The sequence below is a fragment of the Oryx dammah genome, unplaced genomic scaffold (genome assembly GCF_014754425.2).
Source record: "Oryx dammah isolate SB20612 unplaced genomic scaffold, SCBI_Odam_1.1 HiC_scaffold_15, whole genome shotgun sequence".
NCBI classification, from domain to species: Eukaryota; Metazoa; Chordata; class Mammalia; order Artiodactyla; family Bovidae; genus Oryx; species Oryx dammah.
The window spans coordinates 27,841,216-27,848,636 of NW_024070199.1; the positions used below are offsets into that span (position 1 = coordinate 27,841,216).

Sequence of the window (7,421 nt, forward strand, 5' to 3'; positions counted from 1 at the left end):
CAATCTAATTGCAGCTCAGAAACTTTCTGTGCACTTGCCCGAGTATCTTCCTGGAACCAGTTTGCCAGCTACTGCCAGTCGTTTTAGTGGTTTGCATAAAAAAAAATTCAGGTTTGAGCTCAAGGCACCCCTGAGAAAGCTCTCTGCCTCTCCACAGCCTCCTCACGCTCACCCCTCCATGATCTTCCTTCCCATTGTCCTCATGAGTCACCAGGACCCGAAATAACCTTTCTTATTTCTTCATTGTCAGCCATTTCCCCAATTTATTTGTTTAGTATTTGATAGGCGGAAGGCAATGGCACCCCACTCCAGTACTCTTGCCTGGAAAATCCCATGGACGGAGGAGCCTGGTAGGCTGCAGTCCATGGGGTCGCGAAGAGTCAGACACGACTGCGCGACTTCACTTTCACTTTTCACTTTCACACATTGGAGAAGGACATGGCAATCCACTCCAGTGTTTTTGCCTGGAGAATCCCAGGGACGGGGGAGCCTGGTGGGCTGCCGTCTATGGGGTCGCACAGAGTCGGACACGACTGAAGCGACTTAGCAGACGGAATGGATGTTTCGGTGCTCCCTTCAGCACCCTATTTCCAACACCTAGAATAGCGCCTCTCACTGGCAGGAGCTCACTGTTTGGTAACTAACTCGGGGACCAGAGGAGGGAGTGAAGAGCTGTGACCCCAGGCGCAAGCTTTTGAGCGGCAGCTCCCCCCCCCTCTCCCCCTCTCCTCTCCTCTCCCTCCCTCTCCCTCCTCTCCCTGTCCCCTCTCCTCTCCCTTCTCCCCCTCTTCTTTCTCTCCCTTCCTCTGCTCTCCGTCTCCCCATATCTTGCCTCACTCTTTCCTGATCTCTTTTTCTTCCCAACCCCTTCCGCCCACCTGTCCTGTCTCTCCCTTCCCTGCCCCCTTTTTAGGCTGAGTCCTGGGTTTCTCTGAGTTGTCTCTTCAGATGAACAGGAAGGGTGGAGGATGGAGGGCTCTGCGAGAAGGAGGGGAGTGGGCGGTGCTGACTCCTCACTGCAGCCCTCCTCGGTGCCGCTCCTGCAGATGGCATTCACACGGGACATCCTCAGTGGCGCCCCCTGGGGTTGGGTCGATAATCAGCTGGCAAGTGGGATGCGCGGAGCCGCAGTGAAGGACTTGCCCTTCCTCCAGCGGCACCGCGGGTTCCTGGGAAGACGAGGGAGCTCTCTGTGCTCGGGTGCAGGTCTTGTGCCTGGGGGCACGCATGCCGCCGCCTAGGTGGAAGCCAAGCAGGGAGAAATCACCTGCCCCCAGAACATTCATCAGGAGGAGGGAAACAGTCAGCGTCCAGGCGCCCCTGGGTCACAGGTGCGCTCCCTCCTGAGCTGCCGGGAGGCTGGCCCGGAAGAACCTTACTATGTTGGTTTGACTTTCCAGCTCTAGAATGTTTCCAGTGTGACAGAGTCAACGCCAGCGGGGTCTGCGTGTCTGGAGGAGGCACCTGCCAGACTCAAGACGGCCAGGAGTGCTTTCTGAGGAAGATCTACGAAGGTAGGTGGTGCCTACAAGGTCTCGGGGTGAACTTTGCTGGAGGTTAGGGACTGACAGTGGGTGTTCCAGGAAAGGGGCGCAGGGGGTAGTATGAACCCTCCATGGGACCCTGTGAGTACCTGGACCCCAAGCACAAGTCGGGGTGGCTGTGGGCCTCGGGGAAGTGGTCCCGCAGGAACCCTGGGAGCAGGAGCCACATAGAAAGGGGTTGAGCCTGGTGGGCTGCAGTCCATGGGGTCGCTAAGAGTCGGGCACGACTGAGCGACTTCACTTTCGCTTTTCACTTTATTGCATTGGAGAAGGAAATGGCAACCCACTCCAGTGTTCTTGCCTGGAGAATCCCAGGGACGGCGGAGCTTGGTGGGCTTCTGTCTGTGGGGTCACACAGAGTCGGACACCACTGAAGCGACGCAGCAGCAGCAGCAGTGAAACATTATCCCCTCGTTCTGGTACTGGGCTGCCACTGGCCCTTAACTGGAATGGGGACCTTTAAGGGAGGGGGAGGAGAGGGGAGAGAAGAGCGTAGGAAGGAGAGAGGGATGAAGGAGAGAGGGATGGGGGAGAGAGGGATGGAGGAGAGAGGGATGAAGGAGAGAGGGAAGGGTGACTGAGGGAGGGAGGAGGAAGGAAGAGAGGGAGAAAGCAGGGAGTTTAGCCCCTAAAGGTAACTGGAACTAGGCTGAGTGGGACCTGACTGGGATGGGGTTTTGGGGAACTAGGGACATATATTGGGGGACAAATTGGCAGGGCGGAGAGGACAGTTTCTATTCATCCTTCTGCCTTCTCTTGTGGGGGGATGGATTGCACTCTAATATACAGAGCTTGGGTAGCTGAGCTGGTAAAGAATCCGCCTGCCATGCAGGAGACTCTTCCCTGGGTCGGAAAGATCCCCCGGAGGAGGGCATGGCTCCAGTATTCTTGCCTGGAGAATCCCACAGACAGAGGCACCTGGAGGGCGACAGTCCATGGCATCGCAGAGAGTCGGACACGACTGAAGCGGCTGGGCATGCATGCTTGCATACAGAGCTTGCAAAGCTATCCCAGGAGAGCCCACCAGGGGGCCCTACCTCCAGCCTCTCAGTCCCAGATGGCTGACATTCTCTCTACTGAGTATGAGTCCTCCTCCGTGAAATGTGCTATTGCCTCCTCATCCTTGATTAGTTGGTTGGTGCACTAATCCTGTGCTTCATTCAGGAATATTTGCTGAGCAGTACCCCCAGGATATGCTGAGCCCCACACCCGTGGGGCTGCGTCCTAGGTTCTGGGGCCTCACTTGTCTTCTCTGCTCCTCTCCAGATGGCACGCTTTCCTACGGACGCCAGGGTTGTAGCCAACTGTGTACTCCCATGAAGCTCTTTAATCCCAATGTTATTCTGGAATATAAATGCTGTCATGACTCGCCTCTCTGCAACAAGTTCTAAAGTCAGGGCCGCAGCTTTTGCCCTGATGTGATGGATGAAGCTAATTTCGGAATCCCTAAATTGCAACCAGGGCAGCCTCCAAGACTCTCTGATCTGAATGTGGATCCCCCATGAGAAGCAGCCTCGGACTTGTTCTGTCTTCAGACTCCTCACCCTTCACTGCTAGAAGCCCCAGGGATGTATTCTTTGAAACCAAATTGGGATGAAGATTAGTGGGCATAGCTAGGTCCAAGGGTACTTTCTCCCTTTTCAGGTCCTAATTGGCAGTCACATTGATTGGCTGCTTAAAAAGGCAGGGTCTGGGAAAGGCTGAATTTGTGATTCTGCATGTTCTGGAGGCAGGAACTGAAGGAGGAGGGGGAGTCTTCCAAGGCTTAAAAAAGTAGAAGTGTGAGGAGCTCCATAAATGATGGATTAGTTCAGTGGGCTAGGTGTTGTAACACAAATCTCTTAAGTATCAGTGGCTTAAAAAAAAAAATGGAGTAGCTTATGTCAGAGGGATCCAAGATGGAGCTGGGAGTGGAACTTACACACATCCACCGCTAAACCCAACATAAACTTTGAACCCAGACATCCTGAGACCACCTAGAACTTTTCTTCTTTTCTCCTTAGAGAGCACAGCTTAACAACCAATCTGCTCCCAGCAAGTGACTGAATGCCTGCCAACACCAATCATAGTTCTGTAATAATAACCTTTGTTTCTTCTCTAGAATGTCTCTGTTGCCTTTATAATCCCACACTATTGTCTGTTGCCCCACCTGGAGCATATTTGAGTTGCCATTCAAATGGTTGCCTCCCAAAATGCAATTCTTAGGACTCTCAATAAACTCTTTTTCTTATTTGCAGCCTTTCGCACTTTTTGTGTTATTGCCTGATAATGGTCTCTGGATGGCCATAGCTTGCTTTTGTATTCACAGAATACATGCCACAGGCTGGGCAGGAGAATGGGTGTATTAATAGATACATCTCCTCGAGGGTGCAAACCATATGGACATACTAAGACCTTCCTCTGGTCTGGGTTGACTGGGTCAGTGGTGAGTTGAGTGCCACTGAGTTGAGTCAATAAAATTCTCTTTCCTGGCATTTTGTTATTGGATTTTAGAGACTAATTCTTTGAATGTGATTAGAACTGTAATATGAAACTCAGCTGCTTTGGGGTATCCATCTTCAGTCACATGATGGAGAACCAGAGAAAGTCCATCTGCAAAGAACGGAAGACTGCAGATAATTCTGAGTGGTCGAATTATCTTTAGAATAAGAAGCAGAATGCAGGAACTTCCCTGGTGGTCCAGTGGCTAAGACTCCAGGCCTCCAAAGCAGGGAGACTGGGTTCTATCCCTGGTCAAGGAATTAGATCCCAGATGCTACAACTAAGACCCAGAGCAGCCAAATAAATAAATAATTTAAAAATAAATAAGTATTTTTTAAAAAGCAACAGAGTGCATATGTGACCTAATTCTGGAGCACTGAGTACCCATTTTTCATTCACCCATGCTTGATGTCTAAATATTTCACCCAAAGGTGCATTTCATTAGCTAAGGTGTTGAATGTCACGACAGTGTATCCCTCCTTTGGGTCTGTGTCTGCGGTCAGCATCAATACCTTTCTGTGAAGTAGCCAGTAACCATCATAAGTAGCACATATCAAAGGCAGTACCCTTGGATCCACTGTATCTTTTTATTCTCACAGCTCTGTGAGGGGGGGTACTATTATTCCCATTTTATAGATGAGGGAACTAAAGACTCAAGAAGTGTGGGAAGTTCCCAAAACTATGGCAGTAGATTTCCACCTAGACAATCTGTCTCCAAAGTTCACAGTACTGCTCTCCAATCCAAAAGTTATTAATTGGAGCAAGAACAGATCCGTGTTCTCTGTAAGGACCAGAGAGTAAATATTTTAGGTTTTATGAGTCATAATCTTCAGTTCAGTTCAGTCATTCAGTCATGTCCGACTCTTTGCGACCCCATGAATCGCAGCACGCCAGGCCTCCCTGTCCATCACCAACTCCTGCAGTTCACTCAGACTCCCGTCCGTCGAGTCAGTGATGCCATCCAGCCATCTCATCCTCTGCCCTCCCCTTCTGCTCCTGCCCCCAATCCCTCCCAGCATCAGAGTCTTTTCCAATGAGTCAACTCTTCGCATGACGTGGCCAAAGTACTGGAATTTCAGCTTTAGCATCATTCCTTCCAAAGAAATCCCAGGGCTGATCTCCTTCAGAATGGACTGGTTGGATCTCCTTGTAGTCCAAGGGACTCTCAAGAGTCTTCTCCAACACCACAGTTCAAAAGCATCAATTCTTCGGCACTCAGCCTTCTTCACAGTCCAACTCTCACATCCATACATGACCACTGGAAAAACCATAGCCTTAACTAGACAGACCTTAGTAGGCAAAGTAATGTCTCTGCTTTTGAATATGCTATCTAGGTTGGTCATAACTTTTCTTCCAAGGAGTAAGCGTCTTTTATTTCATGGCTGCAGTCACCATCTGCAGTGATTTTGGAGCCCCCAAAAATAAACTCTGACACTGTTTCCCCATCTATTTCCCATGAAGTGATGGAACCGGATGCCATGATCTTCGTTTTCTGAATGTTGAGGTTTAAGCCAACTTTTTCGCTTTCCTCTTTCACTTTCATCAAGAGGCTTTTTAGCTCCTCTTCACTTTCTGCCATAAGGGTGGTGTCATCTGCATGTCTCAGGTTATTGATGTTTCTCCCGGCAATCTTGATTCCAGCTTGTGTTTCTTCCAGTCCAGCGTTTCTCATGATGTACTCTGCATAGAAGTTAAATAAGCAGGGTGACATTATACAGCCTTGACGTACTCCTTTTCCTATTTGGAACCAGTCTGTTGTTCCATGTCCAGTTCTTACTGTTGCTTCCTGACCTGCATACAGATTTCTCAAGAGGCAGGTCAGGTGGTCTGGTATTCCCATCTCTTTCAGAATTTTCCAGTTTATTGTGATCCACACAGTCAAAGGCTTTGGCATAGTCAATAAAGCAGAAATAGGTGTTTTTCTGGAACTCTCTTGCTTTTTCCATGATCCAGCGGATGTTGGCACTTTGATCTCTGGTTCCTCTGCCTTTTCTAAAAACCAGCTTGAACATCAGGGAGTTCACGTTTCACATATTGCTGAAGCCTGGCTTGGAGAATTTTGAGTATTACTTTACTAGCATGTGAGATGAGTGCAATTGTGTGGTAGTTTGAGCATTCTTTGGCATTGCCTTTCTTTGGAACTGGAATGAAAACTGACCTTTTCCAGTCCTGTGGCCACTGCTGAGTTTTCCAAATTTGCTGGCATATTGAGTGCAGCACTTTCACAGCATATCTTTCAGGATCTGAAACAGCTCAACTGGAATTCCATCACCTCCACTAGCTTTGTTCGTAGTGATGCTTTCTAAGGCCCACTTGACTTCACATTCCAGGATGTCTGGCTCTAGATTAGTGATCACATCATCATGATTATCTGGGTTGTGAAGATCTTTTATGTACAGTTCTTCCGTGTATTCTTGCCACCTCTTCTTAATATCTTCTGCTTCTGTTAGGTCCAGGCCATTTCTGTCCTTTATCGAGCCCATCTTTGCATGAAATGTTCCCTGGGTATCTCTAATTTTCTTGAAGAGATCTCTAGTCTTTCCCATTCTGTTGTTTTCCTCTATTTCTTTGCATTGATCGCTGAAGAAGGCTTTCTTATCTCTTCTTGCTATTCTCTGGAACTCTGTATTCAGATGTTTATATCTTTCCTTTTCTCCTTTGCTTTTCGCCTCTCTTCTTTTCACAGCTATTTGTAAGCCCTCCCCAGAGAGCCATTTTGCTTTTTTGCATTTCTTTTCCATGGGGATGGTCTTGATCCCTGTCTCCTGTACAATGTCACGAACCTCTGTCCATAGTTCATCAGGCACTCTATCTATCAGATCTAGGCCCTTAAATCTATTTCTCCCTTCCACTGTATAATCATAAGGGATTTGATTTAGGTCATACCTGAATGGTCTAGCGGTTTTCCCTACTTTCTTCAATTTGAGCTTACAACTATTCAAGTCTGCCATTTGTAGCAAAAAGGCAGCCACAGAAAATAGGTAAAGGAATGAGCATGGTTGTGTCCTAAAGTTCATATAGCTTTTTTTAGGTTTTAAAATTTTTTTAATGGGAGTATAATTGCTTCACAATATTGTGTTTGAATTCCATATAGCTTTTGCCTGTTATGAAATACTATTATTCTCTTGAATTTTCCAGTCTTTAAAAAAGTTGTTTTTTTTTTTTTTTAACTTTTTATTTTGCATTGGGGTATTGTCAATTAACAATGTTGTGATAGGACTTCCCACATGGTCCAGTGGTTAGGAATCTGCCTGCCAGTACAGGGGATGTGGGTTTGATCCCTGGTCCAGGAAGGTTCCACATGCCTCAGGTCATCTAAGCCCATGCGACACACCTGCTGAGCCTGCATGCGGCAAGAGGAGAAGCCCCCCGCCCGCCACAACTAGAGAGAGCCCT

General features: G+C 48.2%; 1 long non-coding RNA gene across 1 annotated transcript; it reads left to right on the plus strand.

The window, feature by feature from the left end:
* Positions 1–1,177: 1,177 nt before the first annotated feature.
* On the plus strand, positions 1,178–3,780 carry LOC120874431. The gene is made up of 2 exons (XR_005723641.1): positions 1,178–1,514; positions 2,811–3,780. It is a non-coding gene; the product is annotated as an uncharacterized LOC120874431 (long non-coding RNA).
* Positions 3,781–7,421: the final 3,641 nt, after the last annotated feature.